At 45.7% G+C, this 27,337-nt stretch overlaps 1 long non-coding RNA gene across 1 annotated transcript; it reads left to right on the top strand.

The window, feature by feature from the left end:
• LOC106510562 lies at positions 193-25,194 on the top strand. Its single transcript, XR_001309149.2, has 7 exons — positions 193-1,167; positions 1,525-1,789; positions 2,620-2,717; positions 3,549-3,905; positions 4,057-4,192; positions 8,698-8,750; positions 23,806-25,194. It is a non-coding gene; the product is annotated as an uncharacterized LOC106510562 (long non-coding RNA).

Raw genomic sequence — 27,337 nt, 5'->3', positions numbered from 1 at the left:
GCTGGGGACCCGGCTGCCTTGGGTTTTAAACCGCTTGGGGGCAGTGGGACTCACGAGCCTCCGGTCTGCGCTAGAGCATATACAGACCTATAGAGAAATGTGGCCCATGTGAAGTATGTTGAATAGGGCCATTAAGTTTCAAGGAAGGACGAATACAGTCCTGGTTTGTGTGTGTGTGTGTGTGTGTGTGTGTGTGTGTACGTGTGTACGCGCGCTAACTGGAAAAAATAGGCGAAGTACAAAGTATTTTTCGTGAACACATGCCAGAGTCTCCATTTTTTGCAGGCTTTGGAAGTAGCCTCACTAGAGCTGATGAGGAGAATTGCACAGAAAAGGGAAAATAACAAAGTCATTGTTAAGTCCCTGTCATCATGGACGTTGAAGTCAATGACCTGGATTTTTAGGAGCAGTTAAACAGCGGGAAAAAAAAATCAGAGATTTCAAAGTACTTACATTAAATTTAGTATGTTTGTTGGGGGGGGTGCTAATTAATGGATCCAAAAATTGATATATTGAGCTTGCCTTTTTTCAATGACATAGAATAGGACAAAACTATGAGACGTTACACTTAGCACGAGTAAATACGCTGTATAAACCTTTTGCTTCAGTTAAATATGTAGATGTGTGTGCACTGGTCAACCATGTAATGTGTATTTTCATGCTGTCCCTTGAGGTAAAAGCTTGAAAGGCACTGATGTAGTGCAGCCTGCCGCCCAGGGTCAGCGTTTGAAGGAGAACTTAGGTTCCTTCCCAGTGGTTCTGGGCTCCTGGTCAGCTCCAGTGAATTACAGAGACCAAGGAAGAGGATGAAGAAGAGAGAAGAATGACCAGTGTCTGAGTTCTGTATTCATTCTTTCCGCAAATGTGCTTGAGCAGTTTCTGCGCTTGGGCCGGTGCTGAAATCTGGGAGTTCAGTGGTGACAAAGTCAACATGCCGTCTTGGCACTTTCGAATCCGGTGGGGACAGCAGACATCAAACCAATAAACATAAAAGTAGCTGGCTATGCGATAAATGCTGTGAAGGAAAATATGAGACCCAAAATGATGGCATCATCATTTAGAGGTGGGAGGCCACGATGAATAATTAACCCAGTTTAAAGTGTCTTCAATGATAAGGAGATGTGCTGTTTCATACACAGAAGTCCCAAGGTCAAGAAGCTCTCTCTGGTGAGTTCAGCAACTCGGGGCTGTCGCTCGGGGCTGTTGGGGAAGGCCCCGGCCATCCTGGCCATCCCGTTATTCCCTCTGCCCTCTCTAGCAGCCGGAGTTGTACCAGGTCCGACGCTCCCAGCATCCCAGGAGGGCGGAGTAGCTCCCGCTAAGACAGACAATAATGCCCCTCGGTAGAAGAGGGTCTTTCATCAAGAGTGGTACAGTCTTTCTCAGAAGCTTCCAATAGACTTCTTCTCCCGGTCCCTAGTTCCGACGGAGGCGCATGCTTATGCCTCAGCGCTGGGAAGTGGGGGGGGGGTGCATCACTGTGATTGGTCCAGGCGCTTCAGGATTTGCCCTTGAACTTTCCAGGACTGCATTCTTTGTGGAGTGGAGACCGGCTCCCTAAACAGAAAGGAGGAGTTAATGGATGTTGGGTGCCAATGGAGAGCCTGCTGCAGAAGCTCTGGGATGACGCCTCTGAAAAAAAATGGCATTTAAACTTAAGATGAGTGAGGGTCAGCAAGGAGCAAGGAGGATGTACCTTCAGGCAGAGAGAGCCACGTGTGTGGCCTGTCTGTGCCCCGGGTTACAAGATGTTCGTGCCATTTCTCATTTACTGCATTGACCCCAAAAGGTAGGTGTCCCTGAGGAAGCAGGCTCATGGGGTTAAATATCATGATCCGGTTTACAGAGCCAGGAAGCCACAGCCCATCCATCCCATTCCAGAGCCAAAAATCTTGACTTCTGCCTCCAGGAAGACAGAGGGAAGCCAAGTCCCCTGGCCTTTCCCGGCTGTTGACCGAGAAGTGGAGCCCCTCCAGGCCCCTCTGCAAGGTTCCTCTGGGCGCACGGATAGCCCAGGACGTGGGTTCATGAGTAAATCCTCCGTACTTGGTGTACCTCTGCTCCCCTGGGTGTCATGGTCCCTGCCAGGCACTGTCACCAGAGGGCTAGGATTCTCCTGGTGTCAGAGCTTGGAAGCGACCTGTGCAGATGTGCGGGATGATGGGCCCGTCCTGGGTTACCTTCAGAGAAGCCCTTAAGCAGTGTCGGTGCTTTACAGCCATCCGGTTTCTCCTGCTTCCCTTTTCTCGCATGGATGGGCATCCGAGGGGCCGAGCTGCGAGCAGGTGTTACTTCCACGCCGAGCTCAGACTCCCGAGGCCCTGCCCGACTGGGTGCTGGTTCAAGCTTGTCGAGCCCGCATCCTGTTCTCTTGGGGTAGGCACTACAGATGGGGGGGAGGGTAGATGCGGGGAGGGAGGGAGGAGGGGACTAAGGACAAAATCTTGGGAAAATGCAGACTGAGTGGGAAGGGCTTTTAAGAGCGCGGGTGGGTGACTGGTCGGTTCAAAATGCGGGCCGCAAGGAGGCTCTCCGGCTGCTCCGAGGGGTAGGGCGGGCGAGAAGGGCCAGTGACAGACTTCTTGTGAGATAACGTGCCCGGGCTCACTCTCCTCCCAGGGATCAGCGGAGAGGGATGTGGCACGCGAGAAGCCACTGTCCCCTGGGAAAGAAGGGAGAATGGTGCTCTCAACGCTGGGCCTGAAGGATTGTGTGAGGTGAGCAATGAGCTTCCCACCACCTGTCCCTCTCAGGTCTCCTGTGTCTTGGTAAATGGTTTTTGTTTGTTTTTTAAATAGAGACAGGAGATTAAGAGTGGAGTGGGGGGGGGGCGGTGTTTTTGCATTATGGAAAGACTTGGGCTATGCACGTTCTGAAGATATAAGAATGACTACAACAGAGTCCCTGATCTGAAGGCCAAGCAGGGAGAGGGACAAGCTGACAAGCCTTTGTGACTTGGGGCAGCACCCACTGAAGGGCCAAATCCTTGTTACCTAGAAGAACTGTGCTTAAGTTTCCGAAATTCTATAGAAAGCATTTGAAAAGTGCTCTGGATTTTCCTCCTGGAATAAGGACAATTGTTTGGAATAATGACACAATTTAGAAAATTAATAATCTGCCTAATTAAGAAGCAGGTAAGTGTAAATTGTTTTACAAAAGACCAACGTATATATACATTTATGTTCTGTGTTTACCTACATAGACCGTGTTTCAGTCCATAATGCACTGACTTTCCTAAATAGTGATTTTTTCTTAGTTATGGGTGTAGCCAGTATACACTGACTATGCCCTGGGCTCCCAGTGCCTGACATCTCACCATCCTGCGCTGTTTCAGAATCAGCACAGACCTCCACCCAACACGTCGGCATCGCAAATCCTCAGACCTTGTACCCAGTAGTCTTCATGCCCATCCACTCAGCTTCAGGCACTCGCTGCCAGTTACACGTGGAATCTCCCCTAAAATCATGGAGGCAGTTAGGTCATGAGCGCCCCAGATCAGCCTGGCCCTGCCTGACCCCAAGTCTTTAGCTCTCGGCCTTTCTTTGCAGACACAGCGGTCTCAGCAGTCCCGCCTGCCGTCCCCATGGTTGTAAAGCCCAGGTGAACTCTGTCAGCAACCTCAGCCTCCTCTGGAGGGAGGACCAGCGCACACGGCCTCCGTGACACCCACTGTAGAGGGAGCTTCAGTGGTTGCAGCTCCCAGGTCCGACCTGACTGGACCCACAGAGCTCTGGCTTCCCTCGCTGCTTCCTGGGGGGCCTGAAACACATCCTAGAGAGACAGTGGCGCTAATGTCCTGTGGAAGTGCCTCTGACCATTGAGAGCCAGGAGCCAGGAGCCAGGAAGAAGCCAGCAGATGATTGCTCTCCCTTCCTGCCCACCCAGGAGCTGTTCCGAGATCCAAGGTTTCTCTGCTTCTGGCTACTCAAGCATGACTCAGCGACCAGCTTTGTTTTTCTAAAGAAGCTGTGGGCAGATTGGTCATGCATCACCTTGAATCGGCTTTTTTCTCCTTCTCGCCCTCATTTCTCTTTTTCCTTACCTTTGCCTCCTTAGGATAACAGGCCTTAATTAAGAAGTAGCGCGTGAGCTTGGCCTCAGGCTGCTTTCTGGAGAACCCAGGCGACGGTGAGACCTTCTGACCCTTTACCTTCCATCCTTCAGTCTGCTGCGCGCTGTTACTTCGCTTCAGGTGTGTTTGACCTTAAAGTGACCTCTAGTTCCTTGACCCTCTGTTTCCTCCTTCCCTGGCTTTACCCTGCTTCGTACTCAGTTTAGTGGTTCTCCTCTTGGTCCCTCTCCCCAGTGGGGTATCCTGCAACAGCCAGATGAAGCCCCCTGGGAGGAAGCCCACCTCTTAGCTTTTCTGTCTTGTATTTGGAGACGCGTGTTCATGGAGCAAGGTAGGAGTAGGCCCTCTTCTCTTGGAACTTGCATTTTGGATCCGCGGTAGACGATTAAACCGATAAAACCATCCTGGAGAGCGTCTTGCAGCGTTTACTCCAATGAAGATCATGTCCAGCCCACTGGCAAGTCTGCTTCTAAGTAGACTGTGTGTCCCAGAGAAAGTCTGACACAGCCCCGAAAGGGACATGTACAAGGATGTTTACTGACGCTTAGGAGAGACGCTTGGGTGTCCGTTTCCAGGAGGGTGGACGTGTAAATTATTGGTGGCCATATGCTGTGGAATATCATACAACTTTAGAACTGTAGATTCGGTGTTCACAAAGCAGAAGGATATGCCCTAAATATACCATATCAAATAGAAAAATGAAAGATGAGATGCATATATATAACAAAATACCTTTTGCACAAATTAAAAATGTGCGTTCAGCACAGTGCACATTTTGCAAAAACATATGCAAGTAAAAAGATCCAAAATTAGCCCATTGGAATGTTTGTCTCTACAGAGAAGGGGAAGGGAGAAGAGGATTTGAACAAAGGAAGCAGTAAAGCAAAAAGGGAAAACTCTGGGGAGGGAGAGAGGGAATCGAAACAAATAATGAAGAGAGATTTTCCAATATTGACAAGTGTTATAAAGAGTATAAAACAGTGACGTAGGCTGGATTTGGAAGACGGCTTCTGAGAGGTGGGCAGAGAACTCTCAGAGGAGGGAGCATATGAGTGACGCCTAAGAGATAACACCCGCCGTGGAATGCTCTAGGGGAAGAGCATGTAGAGCAGAGGGAATAGAAGCTGCAAAGGCTGGGAGGCTGGAAGGAGCTCGATGAGGTGCAGGGCAGGAAGGAGGGGGAGGCCCTTGTGGCTGGAACATGTGAGCTCGAAGCGTGTGATGCAGGATGAGTCAGTGCGGGGAACGCTTGGACCGGATTGCTCAGGCCCCTGGAGGCACTCGTACAAAGTCAGGGTTTTTTAGGCCATTATAAATTCTTGATACCAACCATGTCTGGCTACTGAAGCCTCCCTAGCCATCCTGCTGAGTTTACTTAGTCAGCTCTTTCTCTCTATTCTAATGAAAATGGCCGACTTTTTCCTATTTCTTTAAACTACCGTTACTCCTGGTGGTTGGCCTCTCTGACTCTTCACGGAGAAAAGAATGATAATAATTGTTAGGAAATGAACTGCGTTCCCCTCTCTCCACATTCATATATTGAAATCCCAGCTCCCAGTATCTCAGAACAAGACCTCATTTGGAAATAGGGTCGGGGCAGAAGCGATTACAAGGAGGTCTACTGGGGAGCCCCTCTTGGGGAACTTGGCCGTAACGAACCCAACCAGTACCAGAGGAAAAAGTGCAAAATGTTGATTCGGATAGCTGCAAAACATGATGAAAAAATTATGCTAACTAGCAAGTCAAGTGTACGTGTGAGTTTATGTGTGTGTTTATATGTATGCATACACATATATAATCGCTTTTAAATCAGAAAACAAAAAGAATAATTTAGCTGTATAAAAACTCAACTTTAAACATTGTTTACATTTTTCATTTCCTTACCAAAAAAGTCTGCACTTGGAATAGGATGCCAACATATTTGCTTAATATGCTGTGAAAGTGGAACCTCCAAAATTCAGAGTGCGTAGGGCCTATAAAAATCCTCCAAAATGTCTGTCTTCAAAGCCTTCCCACTGCTCTTACTGTAAAGTCCCAGATCTTTCCAGCATGGCAGGCTGCGTTTGTAGCTTGCCTTGGGAGGTGTCCAGACCAGGGCATCACATCGTCCGAGGAGCTTGTTAAAAGGGCAGGTTCTGACTGACTAGGTCTGGGATGGGGCTGAGATGCTGCATCGCTTTTTTCATAAGCTCCTGGGTGGTACCCCTGCTGCCGGTCCACGAATCACACTTGAGCGCAGGACCTCACAGGGCAGCCCTGCCTCTTTCTGCTGGGCCCTCCAGTAATGCCGAGAGCCCCAGAGGCTCTGCATTGGTTTGGAGGTTCAAGGGCTAGGACGTGCTATCAGCCTGATGGAAAATTTTTGAGGAAGATGATTTTGAGGATTAGAAGATGAGCAACCACAGCGATTTTCCCATATGCAATTTTGGAGCCGAGGGCAAGGGAAAGAAGGCAGGAGAAGCAGATACACTTACCTTTGTGTGTGTGTGTCCTCTGAACACTCACATAGCCCTGGACCTGCCCCCAAGCCGATGCGCTAATGTGAGAATCTGGCCGAGGCTTTGCCGACAGCACAGCTCTGTTAGCCTAGCTGCCGCCACTTTTATCAAGGCATTTTATTTATTTATTTATTTATTTATTTTTTTTTTTTTTTTTTTTTTTTTTTATTTTTTAGGGCCACATCTGCTGCATAGGGAGGTTCCCAGGCTAGGGGTTAAATCGGAGCTGCAGCTGCCGGCCTGCACCACAGCTCGAGGCAGCGCCAAATCCCTAACCCACTGAGCGACACCAGGGGTCAAACCCACATCCTCATGGAGACTCATTTGCTTCATGACTGCTGAGCCACAACAGGACCTCCTCAGGGCATTTTATACTTTGATGGGCATATACCTGTTTCAGGATTGAACTGTACACTCCTGTGCAGTCCACATGAGCCCTTCTTTGCAGTAATCATTCAGTGGCTGCCCACTAATTTTAAAACGACGTTAAATACCTACTCAGCTGTAACTTCCAGCCAGAAGGCGTGATGCTGGGAAATAATTCCTTTCCACAGGACAACTTCGTGTCCAGTAATGAGAGATGGGTTAGCTGTTTGGACAATCAGATGCCGTGGCCCCAGCAAATGGAAATACCACATAGCGACAGGTCTATAAAAGGCAGCCCTCGCTATAAATTTACAGAGAATATCGGTGCCTACCTAGTAATAGTTAGGCTAACACAGGCTGTTTCTTAACAGCGGCTGAGTTTTCTTGCTGGTGTTCTTCGTTTGTTGTTACATACTAATTTGTATTACAAGTAGTGACAACTTTACCTCCAAAGTAATGAAAGATAAATGAAGTTAACGTGAATGTTTGTTATTATTGGTTTTCACTCAGCTCTCTGAGAATGTTGCATCATGTAGATATGGGCTGTTATTTGCTCATCGTGTCATTTAAACAGAAAAAAACTGGGCTTCAGCTCTAGTACATTCATCTTTCCACGTGACCATTCAAGAGGCACTAAATCCATTAGGATCTCGCTGGAGATAGACCGTTGTCCCGTTTCCCAAACCCAGACTTGTCCGTTACCGATTCCTCCTCTCAGAAAATCCTCCAGACACGAAAAGTTTCATTTGATCCGTCATCAACAATCTTTCCCTGAAATAAGGGTAATTGAGAACTCTGTTTAGTTTCAGGACTTCAGTGGGTCAAATTATTTTTCAGATGTTGCTCAGTCTGTGTAAACAGTAGACCACAGAGTGAGCTCATTTGATGCCATGATGCCAGGCAGAAGCATCTGCTCGAAGACAGCAAATCGTAAATCATCTCCTAGGCCTTTATCAAGCCAGCGTGTTGCAAGAAGAAGCCACTAAAATGAGACGACCGAGTCCTCTGTCTTAGCACGCTCTCAGATGCCTTGTTCAGTTCCATGACCTGACCTGGCCAGCGGGGACCACTGGTTAGCCCAAGCTACCTGGCCCTCTCCTTTTCTCTGCCCACGTTATGTGTTACTGAGCTGGTGGCATGTCTTGCTTCCTTCAGACACCCGAATTGGGAGTAAACCACCAATGTAATGGTTGGTGCCATCCCTTTAAAACAGGTCTCTGTATTTGTTCTGATGGCTATTTCATTTTATAAAGGCCCAGGTTCTGGGACTGTTGATCAGGGGCCGGCCGCGGGATACACACTATCTTCCGGGCTGGATATGAGATATTTGCAAACATTCCCAGCGTGTCCCTCACACAGAATAGGGCATCAGTCATTATTTCTTGCTTTGCATACGTACACGTTGCCAGGCTGCTTAACTCCAAGACCGGAGGGGACGCCACTTTGCTTTTGGCAATTGAATGAACGGGAAAATTCTTGAAGGCCAATTTTCTTAAAATATAGATTTTTATTAGAAATGCTGCAACTGTGACGAAGAGTGATTTTATTTTTCTCCGTCCCTGAATGCGAGAGAACATCTCAGAAAATACATAATTAGCACTCTCTCCAGGAGCTGATTGTAATGACTTGTCCTTGGACAGGTTTTGTGTGGGCGTGGAGCCTCCCTGGTGCCGGGGGTGGGTTTTGAGGGATTTGCGGGAGGAGGAGTGGACGTCAGAGGTTGGCCTTGGGCCGAGAGTGACTCTCCGGTTCCCGTCGCAGGTTCCTGGGGAAGCAGTGCGGCCTCAGCGAGGGAGGAGTTTCAGGAGGGTGAGGTAAGTGCTGGGAGCACTTGTCCTGCACGAGTAAGGGATCCACCTGCTGCCTCCAAACCAACCTACACACCAGCCAGAAGGAAGCCCTCCTGAGGCCATACTGGCGGAGAGGGCCCTGGGCTTTCAACCTTCTTGTGAGTCCGTGTGGGTCTGAGTCACTGGGTCTCACATTTTTGGTCTCAGAAGATTTTTACTGTCTTAAAATGATCGAGGACGCCCATACTTTTGTTGATGTGGGTTATATCTATCGATATCCATCGTTGTCAAAATTAAAACTGAGAGACGTTCCCATCGTGGTTCAGTGGAACTCAACTCGCACACGAGGATGTGGGTTCAATCCCTGGCCTCTCAGTGGGTTAAGGATCTGGTGTTGCTGGGGCTGTGGCACAGCCTGGCACCTGCAGCCCTGATTAGACCCTGAGCCCAGGAACTTCTGTATGCTGCAATGTGGCCCTAAAAAGGCAAACAAAGAAAAAAAATTAAAACTGTGAAATTTGTACAAGTATTTATTTATCTTAACTACCACACCACCATTAAATACTAACATAAATGACATGGTTTTGGGAGAAATAACCATTTCCCACCCACCCCCAAAAAAATAGTGAAGAGAGAAGCATCATGTTATGGTTTTGCCAGTCTTTTTTACTGTTTGGCTTGGTAGAAGACAGCTAAATTTGCACAGTGACTCCTTCGTTCAATCTGTGTTGTACCACATACCGTGCAGTGCCTGGGAAGTGCCAGTGAACGAGAATTAGAAAGGCCACTAGGGTCTCTGTACTGTCCTAATTATCCTTCCGGTCTGTGAATCCCCGAAAAGCTCTAGGGACACCCATGGGTCCCCAGGCCACACTTTGAGAACTGCTGTTCTAAGTTATAAGCGTCATACTCCCCAAAGGTACCTCCCACAGTGGCTGTCATTGAGACTTAGCCCAATGGCCCAGCTGGCTTCCCAAGCTCAGGCTTCCAACAGTGGGGACAAAAAGAGATGGCTGAGGATTCCTCAGCTCGGGGAGCTTTCTTGATTCCCAGGTATAAGTGAGCAAGTGAATGAGTGCGTGAAATAATGAAACTGTTTCTCGGCGTTAGTGCTTTACCTTTTCTTGATCTCGAAATTAGAGTATTATCCCCATCATGAAGCTGGGTTAGTTGCACTCAGGCTGAGATAAACAGAAATTAAGCAAACATTTTGTCTTTTTGTATGACCTTTTATCAGTTGCTCTCAAGTCTTGTAAAATACGGAGGGAAAACTCCCACGTGCTGGGCTTCTAGTCAGATTATAGTCATTCATTCTTCATTCACTGACCAAATTATTCCTTCAGCCAATAGGCTTTTTTTCACTTCTGGGGAGTCAAAAATTTAAAAAGCAAGACCTCTGTCTTCTAGAAATTCACAGTCAAATAGCAAGTTCTGTAACTTTACAAGCTACGCATGAATTTATTCAGGATACGTAATCCGTTCCACAAATATTTATTGGGCACCTATTATTAAAGCAGGTGGGGAAAGAGTCATTTCTTGCCTTGCGGAATTCCGCCAACTGGGGTACAAACCCAAATACATCCTTAAAATGTAAAATGTTGTGACTTGCCTCTCTGGGAAGTCGGAGGAGAAAGTGAGCATTTGGCCAGGGACGTTAAGGAGGATTTCTTGGCGAGAGGTCAGGAAGGGACATGGGTTCCCTGGAAGGGCCAGGTTCCAAAGCCACCTCCCCGTCGTTCTAACCATTCGAAGCTGAAATCACAGGATTGTGAGCACAAACGGCGCACGTCTGTGTCACTCCCAGGACGGTGCTATCGTATTTAGTGAATTTAGAGAAGTGACGGCATATTCCCTAGGTGGAAGTGAATCAGACACACATTCTGGATGAGGAGAAGCACAGACGCAGAAGCTTGGGAGATGTGAAAAAGCATCGCGTGTCCTGGACACAAATGAAATAGCACGAAGTTGATAGAGTTGATGGGGTAAAATGCCTCAGGGTCCTGACTGCAGTGAGATCCGTATTTCACTGCTTTCGTCCTGACGCCGCTACCGGGGAACTCCTAAGATCAAAAGCCTGTGATGAAGTAAATCAGAATCCTGACAGAAGACAAACAGGAGTAACTCTCTGAGTATAAGCCTAGGTAGCATTTTACAGTTTTTGTCAGAAAGTAGGTCTGCATGGAAATGGGCTTTCCAGTGAGCCGGAGGCAAAGGTATGACTCAGAGACTCCCGTTACTCATTGTCGCTTCTCCCCTTGGGTGAGGCCTCGGCTTCTTCGATGTGGAGGTTGGACTGCAAGCCAGAAGAACACCACGTCTGTAAACATTCTCCTGCACGGACGGCCAGAGACTGTGCATTCTTTGGGGATGGTGCTATAAGTTTACACATAAAACTGCAGTGGTGGCACTTTTTCCAGATCCAAGGCACCGCTGCCCCACAGGGACAGTGCTGCCAGAACAGCTGTCCCCGCTGGAAATGCCAGAGGCTGGGAGAAGCTAGACTGTGTGACTACTTGGCATCCCACGAAATACGGTATCTGTATGAGCGTCCCAGGGCAGCCTTCAAAAACTACCACAAACCAGATGCTCCACACAATAAAAATATCTTGTTTTGGTGGCTAGACGTCTGAAAGCCAGGTGTCAGCAGTTCCATGCTCCCCGAAACCTGATGGGGACAATGCGTGGCCTCTTTGGTGACCAGGAGTACGTGGCCTCCTCATCACGTAGCTGTGGCAGGTCCATCGCTGCCTCCATCACCTGCAGCAGTCTCCCCTTGCTGCGGCGGTCCACACGTCCCCTCTCCGGAAGGACACCAGTGGTACTGGATTTAGAACCCACCATAGTGGCCTCATCTTAACCTTATCCCATCTTCGAAGACCAGCTTCCTCACAGGGTCACATTGCCAGGTGCCAGGGATTAGGGCATTTTTAGTGGAAGAGGGTTCAACCCATAACAGTATCCTGGGTGAAGTAATTTCGGAACGGAATCCGACTCTGTGTGTGTGTGTTTGTGGTGGTGCTGGTGGGAGTGAGACAGGGTCCCTCTTTGACCTGCCCAAAACCTACCGGAGATAATGCAGTGTCAGACTACCCGTGTATCAGAGTGGCTTCTTTAAAGTCAACTGAGGTAGCATTTGTGAAGGGAGGCGTAATTTGCTGGGTCTCGAAAATAAGTTTGGGCCAAATTATGAGACATCACAGTATTGATCGCTGGCCATTGAGGCATCGAGGCGCTGTGGATGTTTCTAAGTAACATCTTAGGAACATGCTTAGGCTTGAGTTATAGGAGAGGGGCGCTGGCGACGTGTGAGCGAGGCGCCGTCCAGCAAAACCTTAGGGGCAGAAATAGCTGTTAGAGAATCCCTGCAGGAGTCGGGAGAAAGAAGCTGACTGGGGAGGGCCGGGGGCACGTGCGTATGTGGCAGGGGACAGGTTCGCTGAACCAAAGAGGGACCGAAAGAGAAGCGGGAGCGACTGGGAACATTCTCAGTGACCTGTTGGATGGGACTAGTGAGAAAAGCCGAGGAATTGAAATCAACTCTGAGATGACGAGCTTGGCTGAGTGGGGGGGGGATTCACCACCAACGCAGACGGAAACACAGGAGAAAACGCGGGCGTTTAAGGGGTAAAGTGAATAAAGGCATGCAGGTTATTAAAAATATTCACCAGAGGTCCCGTTGTGGCTCAGCGGGTTACAAACCCGACGCATATCCACGAGGATGCAGGTTCGATCCCTGGCCCTGCTCGGGGGGTTAAGGATGCGGCGTTCCTGTGAGCTGTTGTGTAGGTCACAGATGCAGACGCAGCTCAGATCCCGCATTGCCGTGACTGTGGTGTAGGCCGGCCATGGAGCTAATTGCAGCTCCAATTAGATCCCTAGCCTGGAAACTTCCATATGCCACAGCTGCGGCCCTAAAAGAAAGCAACAGCATTAATTCATTCATTTATTGTTTATGAAAAACTGCCTTTGCAAAGTTACACAAGGACACTGAGTGGAGAATCCTCTACTCTAAAGGTCCGCCCTTGTCCCACACCTAAAACATCCCCAAGGATTGATTGGTCTCTTTACCGTCAACCTGCCGCCTCCCTAGAGCCAGTCCTGCACTCCTCTCTTGGTGGGTAGCACAGTCATCCCCCTGCCTCTTATGCCGTGAATCTTCCTTCCTCCGTGCATCCCTGGCCCCCACATCCTTGTGTCTCGTCATCAAGTCTTGCCCATTCCAGCTCAGACCTCTCTTGAGCGGACCTGGCCTCTTCGTCTCCATGGCCTCTGCCTCACTCAAGATTCCGGTCTTCTCACATCTGCTTTACTGTCGAGCACCTCACCAAGTCAGTCCTCCAGGGCACTTCACCCCAGTGAACTCACACCAGTGACACAGCCGAAGGGCTCCTTGTGGGGAGTGCAAGTCCGACGTCCTGCTGTGAGGCGTAGCACTCGCAGGTTCCTGACTCATCCACGCAAAGACCTTTCCCTGCCCCGGCCTCACAGCTGCCAAACAACGTCCAGACTCTGTAAGATGACCTAAGAAGCTTGGATGGTGTTGTTTCTGCTCATCCCTAGACTTTATCTCCTTCGGTAGAGCCACCGTCTAACCCTTTAGGAATTTCGGATCTTTGTAACCTCTGAATACTTCTTGCTGCTGCTTTGCAGGGGGTTTCCTCCACCTGCGTGTCCTTCCAGCCCCTGCTTCTCTGGAGTCCCCTCCCCTTTCATACTTTCCCTGAAGCGTCTATGCATAAATCACCTTCCTCTCGCCCTCTCCCCTACTTCTGTATGAGGACATACTTCCCCTGTCCCACTTACAACAATACCGTGCGTCACTTTTAATGCCGCTGGCTCCTCGAGTCACCCACGGTCTCCCTGCAGGCAGAACAGTCCAAATCCCACTCCACAAGCAGACTGGGCGGCTGTTTTGTTTCCGGCACCGTGATTTTGCTCAAGATACAGAGACGAGTAAGTTCCTCATGTCAAGTTTCTGAAACTTGTGGACCAAAGGATTGGATCATTCCAACACTGAAAAGGAGCTCAAAGCCTAATAGGAGAGTCAAGGAAAATAAAAATGTAAAAAGAAAAAAATGACTTGGTACAGTCAAGAAAATGACTTATTACAGGTTAGAATTTTTTTTTTTTTTTTTTTGTCTTTTGTCTTTTGTTGTTGTTGTTGTTGCTATTTCTTGGGCCGCTCCCGCGGCATATGGAGGTTCCCAGGCTAGGGGTTGAATCGGAGCTGTAGCCACCGGCCTTCGCCAGAGCCACAGCAACGCGGGATCCGAGCCGCGTCTGCAACCTACACCACAGCTCACGGCAACGCCGGATCCTTAACCCACTGAGCAAGGGCAGGGACCGAACCCGCAACCTCATGGTTCCTAGTCGGATTCGTTAACCACTGCGCCATGACGGGAACTCCGAGGTTAGAATTTTAATGGGTTTGGTTAAAAGCCGCTGCAAGACATACAGACCAAGGTAGCCACAGTATTATCTTTAAAGCAACCCATAGAGATGAAAACAGAACAAAGTGAGAGTGAATTTCCAAATATAAAAATGACGGCATTTTTCTGTTCTTCGGAAGAAGTCACTAGACCGATGCATTGCCACTGACTTTGTATTCCCACCAACTGCAGTAAGTCTCAGCTCAGCTTTTGTCCGGTCAAAATGGAGACATGGTATAAAAATAAATGTATTTTATGAAACAGTAGAGCAGGTAAGGTATGCCTTTTCTCATCAGCGCTACCTCCAGAATCACCTAACCTGGCTTCTGACTGGTGGAAATTTTGCTCGACGGCCGGCGTCAGCACAGGTAACCCAGCCACACACATCCCCCCCGGGGTCTGTGCCGTCCTGTCCAGTTGCAATTGCCGTCCGCTCCTTCTGTTTCCTAATATCTTCCTTAGTTCTTTTTTCCCTCCTCCAGTCAGATTTGTTAAACATAACAAAATTCTCTATACAAAGTGGCCTAAACCTTAAGACATACTTTCTCTTTTTTTATACTTCTTTTTAAAAAATAATAATTCTTACTTCATTTCTTTTTCTTAGTCACACCCATGGCACAAAGTTCCCAGGCCAGGGACTGAACCTGCGCCACGGCAGCAACCCAAGCTGCTGCAGCGAAAGGGCTGGATCTTTAACCTGCTGCTTCATGACAGAATTCCAAAACGAGATACTTAACCACTATTGCGATAAGTTGATCCACAGATTATCAAAAAGCGGCTTACTCTAAAATCAAGAGACAAGCTCCCAGTGCACAGCACATGAAGAGCCTAACTTCCAGGACTCTAATAGTTCTATACGATAAATAACAGGCTGCTGGGGAAATGGGTACCAGACTTTAAGAGGCCATTCCTGCGCCGCCACTGGGATGCCATCATGTGTCTGGATCCTGATGTTCCCATTATCTGATTCGAGGCTCTCCACAGGAATATTGTGGGAGCAGAGGTTAGCCTGGCTGCTTGCTGAGCTGGAATTGCTCTCCCGGCACGTTCCTCTGACGGGGTCCCGAGGCAGCCCCGCTCCAGTCCTCGTGAGTCTGTGCGCAGGACTTCAACAGTGGGTGGAGTCTTCACTGTGTCCTCGAGGTGCTGCTCCAGGGTCACCTCCCTACCCCCATCCTCCCAGGGCAGAATCCTCACAGGCTCATCCCCCTTTGTTCTTAAGTTCGAGTCCCCAGTTTATCTTGCAGGTCACTGCACGATCTGCCCCAGGCTATTACCCTACCTCAATAGGAGGCAGTGTCTTTCCAGTCTAAAACACTCCAAACACTTTCCCTGCCCAGGGCCTTTGTTAAAGGCAAGATTAAACAAAAAGAGAGCATATCTAGATCAGCAAAACTGTCTGGAAATTATTTGCTATTTGAAATTTCAAAAGCAAAAAGCACTAACATAGTCATGATGGGAAAAGCTTGAGTCTGGTGGAATTTGCATCCACCTATTTTGTGGTTTAGTCTTATTTTGCTTCTTAATTATGTGAGTATTACATGTGTCTTGGCGAAGGAGAGAGCAATGGCCTTCTCAGAACTGCAGTCTTCTGTAGGTCTTCATTCAATTCTGCCTTCGCTGTCTGAGTGAAGGCATCTCTTGACCTTCCACCCATGGGTCCTGCTTCTCCTTAGTCTTGCTAGAAGCCTTCTCGACCCCCTCTGCATCACTCCTTCCTGTTAGAATCCCACTTGCGTCTCCATTCCTCAGTCCTGTGGCCCCAGCTGGGGGCTGCCACCCCCCTTAACCTAGGCGACTACGGCAACTTCATAATTGCTCTCACCATTCCTCCTTCAAATCCTTTCAATCCAGTGTCCACATGACAGCAAACCATTTTTAGAATGGGTCCTATCACTATCTGCTTAAGACCTTTCGGTAGCTTCTCACTTCATTAGAATAAAATCCACACTTCTCCTGCTGCCCCATGAAAGCCCCATCATCTGGCTCCTGCCTCTCCAACAGCACTGTTCACTGGATTTCCATTAAGATTTTTTTTTTCTTTTTAGGGCCACGCCTGTGGCATATGGAAGTTCCCAGGCTAGGGATCAAGTCCAAGCTGTAGCTGCTGGCCTCTGCCACACCCACAGCAATGAGGGATCTGAGCTGTATGTGCGTCTGACCCACACCACAGCTCATGGCAACACTGGATCCTTAACTCACTGAGCAGGGGCAGGGATGGAACCTGCATCCTCATGGTACTGGTCAGGTTTGTAACCCTCTGAACCACAGCAGGAACTCTCATAAATATTTTTAACAAGTGTCGTGTGTTTATGCCTGTATAGCATTCTCTATATTGCATTGTTACGCACTTTACCCCTTAGAAAGTCTGCTTCTTCTCCTGTGCTTCCCACCTCAACGAATGGCGACATCCTCCCTACTTAGCTGAGCTCATCGCCGCAGAGCTGATCTCAGTTCTTCTGTCTTTCCTACTGGCCACATCCTCCATTAAGGGTCTCGCTCCATCCTGCCGCAATCTCTTACCCTCAGGGCTTTGCACTTCCTGTTTCCTCTGCCTGGAAATTTTCTGCCTCTTCCTAAAATGGCAGCTTCTTTCGTCTTTAGAGCTCAGCTTAAATATCACTCTTTGGCCCAAAGTGCATCCGTCTGGGCGAGGAAAGAAGGAGGGAATGGGGCACCACTGTCCAGTTTTCCCAGCACCACTTGTTGAAAGACTGTCTTGAGAGAGACAAAAGATGGCGGTGTGGAAGGACTCAAGCTCACCTCCTCTCATGAGAAAACCAATGTTACAACTAACTGCTGAACGGCCTTCAACAAAACAGACTGGAAGCTTCCAAAAAAGGTATTCTATACCCAAAGACAAAGAGGAAGTCACATCAAGACGGTAGGAGGGTGCTGTCATGATGTGAGCAATCCCGCAACTGCCGGGTGGGTGACCCACAGCCTGGAAAACAACTGTAAGCAGAGGTTCTTCCACAAGAGTGAGAGTTAGGACCTCAACAGCAGCTTCCCATGCCTGGGGGTCTGGCATTGACAGGAGGAGCCCCCAAGCATTTGTCATTGAAGGCCAGCAAGGCTTGAGCACATGAGCTCCACAGGACTGGAGGAAACAGACTCTGCTGTTGGAGGGTACACACAGGGTTTCTGGTGCACTGGGTCCCAGGGCAAAGCAGAGACTCCGTAAGAATCTGGATCAGGCCCATCTATGGGCTTTGGAGGGTCTCCTGTGTGAGCTCCTCCAGAGGCTGCCATTTTGGAAAAATCTGGCCCCACTAATCAGGGCAAGCAGCAAACAGGGTGGGTACACAGCTCCACACATCAGCAAACAGGCTGCCTAAAGTCCTCCCAGGTATACAGCTGCCTCAAATCGTACTCAGAGACAAAGCCCCCCCCCCACCAGAGGGTCTCAGCTCCACATCCAGTGGGTAGGCACCAATCCCTTCCATCAGGAAGCCTGCTGCAAGCCCCTGTAGCAACTTCATCCACAAGGGGGCAGACACCAGAAGATACAACCCTGGTAGCCTGCAAAAAGGAGACCACACAAAAAGCTCTACAAAATGAAAAGTCAGAGAAATATGAGCCAGGTGAAGGAAAAAGACAAAGCCCCAGAAGAACAGCTAAGTGAAGTGGAGATAAGAAACCTACCTGAAAAAGACTAGAGTAATGCCAGTCAGGAATGACCCGTGATCTCAAAGATAAACCAGAAGCAAATAGCAATAAGTTAAAAGAAACATTTAAAAAAGGCTTAGACGATTTAAAAATTGAACAAACAGAGATGATCAACACAATAACCGAGATAAATTCACTGGCAGGAAGCGGTAGCACAATACAGGAGGCAGAGAGCCAAACGGTGAAGTAGAAGACGGACTGGTGGAGATCACTGATGTGGAACAGAAAAAGAACAAAGAATGAAAAGAATTGAGGACAGTTTAAGAGAACTCTGGGACAACTTTAAACACACCAACATTCACATTATAGGGATGCCAGAAGGAGAAGAGAGAAGGGGCTGGAGAAAACATTTGAAGAAATAATGACTGCAAATTTCCCTAACATGGGGAAGGAATCACTCACTTAAATTCACGAAGCACAACAAGTATCATATAAAATAAACCCAAGGAGGAACACCCCAAGACACATATCAATCAAAATTAAAGACAGGGAGTTCCCATTGTGGCACAGCAGAAACAAATCCGACTAGGACCATGAGGTTGCAGGTTCAATCCCTGGCCTCACTCAGTGGGTTAAGGATCCGGCATTGCCATGAGCTGTGGTGTAGGTTGGATCTGGCATTGTTGTGGTTGTGGCATAGGCCAGCAGCTGCAGCTCCAATTAGACCCCTAGTCTGGGAACCTCCATATGCCACGGGTACAGCCCTAAATGGACAAAAGACAAAATAAATAAATAAATAAATAAATAAAATAAAAAATAAATAAAAGCGAAAATATTGAAAGCAGCTAGGAAAAAGCAACAAATAACATACAAGGGAACCCCAATAAGGTTATCAGCTGATTTTTCAGTAGAAACTCTGCAGGCCAGATATACTTAAAGTGATGAAAGGAAAAAAATCTGCAACCAATAATACTTCACCCAGCAAGGCTCTCCTTCAAACCTTGCTGGGTAAGTAGAAATAGAATGGTAGAAATAGAAATTATACTATTATACTAATGTATTATATTAGAATAGTAGAATTTCTATTTTCTACTAATAGGAAATAGTCTCTTTCAGGTTGAAGGAGAAATCAAAAGCTTTACAGACAAACAAAAGCTAAGAGAATTCAGCGCCACCAAACCAGCTTTACAACAAATGCTAAAGGAATTCCTCTAGGCAGAAAAGAAAAGGCCACAGCTAGAAACAGGAAAATTACAAATGAGAAGGTGCATCAGTAAAGGCAAACATATGGTAAAGGTAGGAGATCATCCCCACACAAACATGCTACCAAAAGTAGCAATCATGAGAGGAGGGTACAAATGCAGGATCCCGGAAATGCATTTGCATTTAAGAGACCAGCAACTTAAAATGATCTTGTATACACAGACTCCTATACCAAAATCTCATAGTAACCACAAACCAAAAATCTGCAATAGATACACGCACAAATAAGAAAAAGCAGTCCAAAAACAACACTGAAGATAGTCATCAAACCACAAGAGAAGAAATAAAAGAAGGGAAGAAAAAAGACCAACAAAAACAAATCCAGAACAGTTAACAAAATGGCAGTAAGAACATAGATATCAATAATTACCTTAAATGTGTATGGACTAAATATTCCAAACAAAAGACAGACTGGCTGAATGGTTACAAAAACAAGACACATAGATATGCTATATAAAGAAGATGTAGTACCTATATACAATGGAATATTACTCAGCCATAAACAGGAATAAAATAATGCCATGTGCAGCAACATGAATGGACCTAGCAATTATCACACTAAGTAAAGTTAAGCAGTGAAAAACAAATGTCATATGATATCACTTATATATGAAATCTAAAAAAAAGATACAAATGAACTTATTGCAGAACAGAAACAGACCCACAGACTTTGAAAACAAACCTATGGTTACCAGAGGGAATAGGTGGGGTGGGGGTGAGGGGACTGGGGGTTTGAGATTGCCATAAGCCTCCTGAAGTACATGGGATGACTGGCCAACAGCTACCTGCCCTATAGCACAGGAAACTCTACCAATATTCTGTGATAATGTATATGAGAAAAAAATTTGAAAAAGAATGGATATGTGCACATGTGTAACTGAATCCCTTTGTTGTACAGCGGAAGTTATTGCAACATTGTAAATAGCCTATACTTCAATAAAACTTTTAAAAACAAGCGGAAAAAAAGAAAAAAAAATCCCCTTCTCAGGAGTTCCCATTGTGGCATAGCAGTAATGAACCCAACTAGTATCCATGAGGATGAGAGTTTCATCCCTGGCCCTGCTCAGTGGGTTAAGGATCTGGTGTTGCCACGAGCTGTGGTGTAGCTCACAGATGCGGCTCAAATCTGGAGTGGCTGTGGCGTAGGCTGGGAGCTACAGTTCTGATCTGACCTCTAGCCTGGGAACTTCCATGAGCCACACTTGCAGCACTAAAAAAGAAAAGAAAAAAAAATCACCTTCTCTTGGAAATCTTATCAGATCATAGCCTCTAAAAATGGCCCCACTTTTGTCCCTTTCTTTGTTCATTGGTTTACAGATAGCATTTATCACAAGCTACTTTTAATTAATTAATTGATTAGTCTTTGGATCTATCTCTCATTCTAGAAAGTGAGCTCCATTAAAAAAAGAGGCATGTCTGACTCATTCACTTCAGTATTCCCAGTGCCTTGCACATTAACTGGCTCACAATAAGCCACTCAGTACAAGTTTATTGAATGAGTAATCCTTTATTACACACTCTATGTGATATTCATACACATTTTTACAATTTTAATTATATTTGTATGTGTTCTTTTATTGACTTAATGTCTTCTTTTTAAAAATTTTTATTAAAGTATAGTTGATTTACAATGTTGTGCCAATTTCTGCTATTCAGCAATGTGACTCAGTCTTACATATATACACATTCTTTTTTTTAACATTATTTTTCATCATGGTCTCTCCCGGGAGATTGGATATAGTTCCCTGTGCTATATAGTAGGACCTTATTGTCTACCCATTCTAAATGTCATAGTTTGCATCTACTAACCCCAATCTCCCAGTCCCATCCCGCGCCCTCCCCTTCCCCTTGGCAAACCACAAGTCTGCTCTGCTGTCCATGTCCATGAATCTGTTTCGGTTTTGTAGATAGGTTCATTTGTGCCATATATATGTATTTTTTAATTTTTAATTTTATTTTATTTTGCTCTTTTAGGGCCACACCCATGGCATATGGAGGTTCCCAGGCTAGGGTCCCATTGGAGCTACAGCTGCCAGCCTACACCACAGCCTCAGCAACGCCGGATCTGAGCCATGTCTGTCACCCACACCACAGGTCACAGCGATGTCAGATCCTTAACCCACTGAGAGAGGCCAGGGATGGAACCTGTATCCTCATGGATCCTAGTCAGGTTCGTTAACCACTGAGCCGTAAAGGAAACACCTGTGCCATATTTTAGATTCCACATAGAAGTAATAACATCTTCTTTACTGAAGTTCTGCAAGAGCAAAAATAAAGTCCATTTTTTTCACCGAGGTTACTAGCTGCTTGCAAGTAATAAGGCCCTTACCAGTATGTATTCAGTAAGTAAATGCATTAAATAATTATCAATCAGTGGAAGACACTGAACAAGGTAATATTATAAAGGATCCAGACAATCCACTGTGTTAAAACAAAGCAGATGAACTCTGCTTTCAATAATCTGAGCTTGGGAAAGACAAGTTCCAACAAGTGATGACTTACTATGATCCCTTTAATTGCTTAAGATTATCCGTAAGAATTAATATCTACAACCAGGCTGTTGGATAGAGGTTTTATTTTATTATTATGTTTTTAAGTCAGGGATCCAGTCTTGTACATTAGCATCTACTTGAAACGAACTTTGTCTGTGGAGCTAGAACGTACTTATAATCAGCTATGGTGTTTAACAACCCAATCCTTATGTTTGGAATATTGACCTTCGAATAATTTCGATGGAAAGTTCTATTCGAGCAGTTTCCAGAATTGATATTGGAGCATAATGTTGACCCACGCTTCTGATCTGTGGAAAAGCTTTAAGGCCATAATGTCAAATGTCTCTTGTGGCAGATGACAAAAATGACCACAAGACCCTGTATCTCCTTCTACCAAGATGGGGAGTCTGCTTTCCTAATTGTTGAATCTGTGCTGATCCTGGAACTCGTTTTGATCAATAGAATGTGACAAGAGGGATATTGTGCTGGTTCTAAGTCTCAGCTTCACAAGACCTTAGAGCTTCTGTTCTTGCTTTCTGCAAAAAACATGTGAAGGAGCTTGGCTAGCCTGCTGGATCTTTGATCTCAGACTTCTAGACAACCAAATAAACAGCTGTTGTTTTAAGTTATTAAGTTTTATAGCAGTTTGTTATACAGCACAGGTTAACTGACACAGCCATATTTAATTGAATTTCAGCGTGCTCACTACTTGGTTTTAAGACAAAACACCATAGAGAAGTGGCTTAAACAACGAACATTTATTTCTTGGAATTCCTGCTGTGGTGTGGTGGATTAATGATCTGGCTGGTCTTTGGGGAGGTGCCAGGTCAATCCCTGGCCCAGGGCAGTGGGTTAAGGATACCATGTTGCTGTGGCTGTGGCATAGGTCACAGCTCTGGCTTGAATTTGATCCCTGGCCCGGGAACTTCCATATGCCACGAGTGCAGCTGAAAAAGAAACAAGCAAACAAACATTGTTTCTCAAATTTTGGAAGCTAGAAAGTCCAAGCCCTGGAGTTTTGGTGTCCGATGAACGCTCTCTTCCTAGTTCATGAGATGGTTGTCTTCTGGTTGTGTCCTCCCATGGAAAAGGACGATGGAGCTCTCTAGGGTCTCTTGTTCTTTTTTTAATACTTTTTTTTTTTTTTGGTCTTTTGTCTTTTTAGGGCTGCACCTGCAGCATATGGAGGTTCCCAGGCTAGGGATCCAAACGGAGCTGTAGCCACCAGCCTACATCACAGCCACAGCAACGAGGCATCCGAGACGTGTCTGCGACCTCCACCACGGCTCACGGCAACGCCAGATCCCCAGCATTGAGGAAGGCCAGGGATCGAACCAGCATCCCCATGGATACTAGTCGGCTTCGTTAAACACTGAGCCATGATGGGAGCTCCCTAACTGAAGTATAGTTACAGTTTTCTAATTGAAGTATAGATGGTTTACAATGTTGTGTTAGTTTCAGGTGTATAGCAAAGCAATTCAGTCATATATTTTTTTTTCTGATTCTTTTCCCTTATAGGTTATTGCAAAATATTGAATATAGTTCCCTGTGCTACACAGTAGGTCATTGTTGGTTATCTGTTTTACCAACAGTAGTGTGTATATATGAATCCAACCTTCTAATTTATCCAGCTCCACTTTCCCCCTTTGGTAACCATAAGTTTGTTTTCTTTGTCCGTGGATCTATTTCTCTTTTTTAATTAGTTCATTTGTATTTCTCTCTCTCTCTCTCTTTTTTTAAGATTCCACATATAAGTGATATTGTGTTATATTTGTCTTTCTCTGTCTGGCTTACTTCACTTAGTATGATAATCTCTAGGTCCATCCCTGTTGCTGCAAATGGCATTATTTCTTTCTTTTTATGGCTGAGTCATATACAGTAATATGTACCACATCTTCTTTATCCATTCATCTGCCAGCGGACATCTAAATTGCTTCCATATCTTGGATATTGTAAACAGTGCTGCTATGAACATTGGGGTGTGGGGTCTCTTTTGTGAGAGAACTAACCCGTTTCACGAGGGCTCTACCCTCTGACCCAATCACCTTCCAAAGATGCCTCCCGATATCATCACTTGGGGATTAGGTTTCAACATGCGGATTTGGGGGATACAAACATTCAGTCTATAGAAATCGACTTTCTAGATGTTGTAGGTGAGTTACAAGGGCTGTGCTAGCTACACGGAAAGCTTGCTGAGAGAAACCCCACTGAACACACACTTAGTCTCTAGCTTTCCAAGGACGAGCTGGATGTAATTTACTGCAACTATTTAATCTCTTCTTTCAGGTTATCTTTCGGGAACTCCAATGGCAGGGATCACGCGATCACCTCAAACTCAGGTGTCGTGCTTTCCGGTCGATGCCTGTGCCAAAAGTTCGTTCTTCAAGACGAGTTCTTGTCCAAGTTACATGGCCTATTTTCTAAAAAATCAAATCAAGCACACTTCACAGCACCCTCACGGGTAGAACGCGTGGCTTATTTATTTTTATGTGGTATGTTCATCTCTCAATACCTGTGTTTTCACCAGAGTAAACTCAGTCTTGTGAAGTTAAATTTCATGCATGTCATAAATGTTTCCCCATCTGAGCAAATATTGAAATGAGCAATTCTGCTCTTTGACAGAGAGTGTTAAATGTGTTTGGTCATCAAATTCGACTTAGTATTCCCCAAGGTATCCTAATGTTTCTGGCAGTATCTCAAAGCTCTCACGAATCTCCCAGCCAACTATTGCTTTGAAGGGCAGTTTCTTCACTTAGCAGGAAGTTTTTCTAGTTAATTCACCTTACTTAGAGTTCCATAGTTCCCTCTTTTAATATTTCCTACATGTTTAAGCACAGCTAAAAAAGTGACTAAGAAACGTTTTAAAAGTTGTACTTGGTTAAGAAGCCTTGCAACTCTCATGCTGGGGAACTGATAATTTGTGATTCTAATTTTAACTGGATTAATCTCATTCAGAGTCTTTCTATGCATATTACACATCTTAGTGCCCAACTTCATGAGGGATTTAGCAACTGCTATATGTGGAAAATGCTGAGAATTGAGATGCTTTTGCTGTTGAAGAAACATTGCTCATGTTCCAAAATGCAGTTGAAACCCAAGTCAATGTTATATGCAATTTCATTTTTATTTTGAAAATATTGTTGCAGAAACATAGTTTCTTTGGGATTCTTTACCCCAAATCACGGACACTGCTACTCTCAAAAGCAGTACGGTTTCTCGCTCTGCTGAGGGCCAGTCACGGTTCAGCTTCGGAGTGTCACCACGTTCCCCTTGGGGCTGTCTGGGGACACGGCTGGTTTGCCTCCCCTTGCTGGTTACACCACTTTCCTTTCTGCATTGGTTTTCACTGGGCGCCTGCCATTTCTGATGTTCCAGGAAGTCTGCTGCTTCTACCTGACTCTAATTCAATTTGTTAATATACAACATTGATCTGGTTTATGGACACAGAGAGCATCCTGTGTAATTTCATCTATGTTTGCCAAAAAGTGACTGTACCAGATAAGAGCCTTACCATCAACCTCAGGCTGCCCAGAAATCCTTTTGTGCTCTTCCCTTTCATTTTAATAGTCTGTAGCTGGGGAATGTTGGTTGGGCATATAATCATCACTTCTGTGGCGGGGGCCCTGTTTCTGTCTTTCATCTCTGGTAGTGTAATAGCCACTCTACTTCTTTTTTTTTTTTTTAGGGCCGCACTGCAGCATATGGAAGTTCCCAGGCTAGGAATTGAATCAAAACTGTGGCCACCAGTCTATGCCACAGCCACAGCTACAGCCACGTGGGATCCAAGCCCCGCCTGCGACCTACACCACAGCTCATGGCAATGCCAGATCCTTCACCCCCTGAGCGAGGCCGGGGATCAAAGCCACATCCTCATGGATGCTGGTTGGGTTTGTTACCGCTACGCCGAAATAGGAACTCCACTCTGCCATTTTTTATCTTTTTAAAATTTGCTTTCCATCTTTGCATATTTGAAGACATTTTGCTTTGCTTTCTTCTTTCCTCTGGAAGTGCTCCAGCTCCTTCAGGGGTCTCTTCCATAATCTAATTTCCTTGGCTTTGCCAGAACCAACAGGGAATATTTCCTGGTGTCCGCCCTGAGCAGAAGGTCTATGTGCCAGACTGTATTGAACAAGTTTTTTCCCCCAGAACTCTTTAGGTTGAGGAGACATTGGTGTCCATAATTTTGCAAAAATTGCCACAGGAATCCCCCTTTTCAAGACATCTCGCCGCCTCTCCTGTTCAGAAACTGCTTCTTTCCCACTCAACACATTTTCCAGAGATTGGAGAGAACCGTTTCTCTGTCCATATCAGCTTTTGTCTAAAGATGAACAAACAAAACATGTACCAGTAACAGAGCCAGAACTGGACCTTTGCCTTCGTCTGATTTGCTGTTTGAAACATGGCTTTATGACTCCGCCATCACCAGGACTTTAGCGGCCAGAATTAGAAATGAAGCCAAACAAATTACTTTGACAGTTTTAATGATAAGTGCAACTCATGTCAGCTAAGCTAGTCAGTGTTTGTGATGGTCGGAATAATCTTTTTTTTCATTGAAGTATAGTTGATTTACAATGTCGTGTTGATTTCAGGTGTACAGAACAGTGATTCAGTTATACATACTTTTTCAGATTCTTTTTCCTTATAGGTCATTACACAATATTGAGTATAGTGTCCTGTGTTATACGGTAGATCCTGTTGGTTATCTATTTTATGTATAATAATGTGTATATGTTAACTCTGACCTCCTAATTATCTTCCTCCCCACCTTTGGGGACCATAAATTTGTTATCTATGTCTGTGGATCTGTTTCCATTTAGTAAATAAGTTCATTTGTATCTTTTTTTTTTAAGATTCCACATATAAGTGATATCATATGATATTTGTCTTTGTTTGGCTTACTTCACCTAGTATGATAATCTCTAGGTCCATCCATGTTGCTGCAAATAGCATTATCTTGTTCTTTTTTATGGCTGAGTAGTATGCCATTGTGTATATGTACCACATCTCCTTAATCCATTCATCTGTCAAGGGACATTTGGGTTGTTTCCTTATTCTTAAAAGTCAGACTCAAGATCACAAAGTTGCCAAGTAAGTGAACCAGAACTGGAATCCAGATCGTCTGAGTAAAGGCATCTATGACAGTTTGTCATGTCCCTCTACTTTCTTCTGAATGTTCTCAGGAGAAATTTTTAAAGTTATGTAGACCAGGAGTTATATATGCCTCTACCATACATGTTTCATGGGTCAAAGTGAAGCAAAGAAAGAATGTCTTTCCTGAAAGCAAGTAGATGGCTTCACAGTAGAGCAACGGAGAGAGAAACACCATGACATGCTTCATTTTTTGCAAGTATCTTTCTTTTGCTGTTCTCAAGTAGGTAAGAATCAGGTGACAAATTCGTTTAAACAGTTCCCACTGAGATTTGTGAACCAAAAAAGGCAGACAGGAAAATAAACTGGACAGACAATCGAACTTTCTATAGTTAATGTCTTCAATTATTTTTTAAAATATATTCTGTTTTCATACACACACAAATCGAACATTGAGAACCCATTTTAAAACTCAGTAGAAATATTATGAAATTGCAAAACAGGCGTGGGTGATAGGGATATGGAGATAATTACTGTGATTTTTTTCCCCCTCACCCACTGTCAATAACTTATTCCAGTGGTATAAGCTGACATTTACTTTCTTACCTTTTTTAAACTCCTGGGTTTTAGCTAAAGTTCAGTTTCCAGGAAATCGCTCCCCTTTTGGGGTCACTGTGTACCACAGCCTCAAATTCCTCCCAAGGCCCTTGCCCATGTACACAGTCATACA

The sequence above is a fragment of the Sus scrofa genome, chromosome 8 (genome assembly GCF_000003025.6).
Source record: "Sus scrofa isolate TJ Tabasco breed Duroc chromosome 8, Sscrofa11.1, whole genome shotgun sequence".
NCBI lineage: Eukaryota > Metazoa > Chordata > Mammalia > Artiodactyla > Suidae > Sus > Sus scrofa.
The sequence above is the reverse complement of the archived record's forward strand: the minus strand, read 5'-3'. Positions and strand labels throughout refer to the sequence as shown.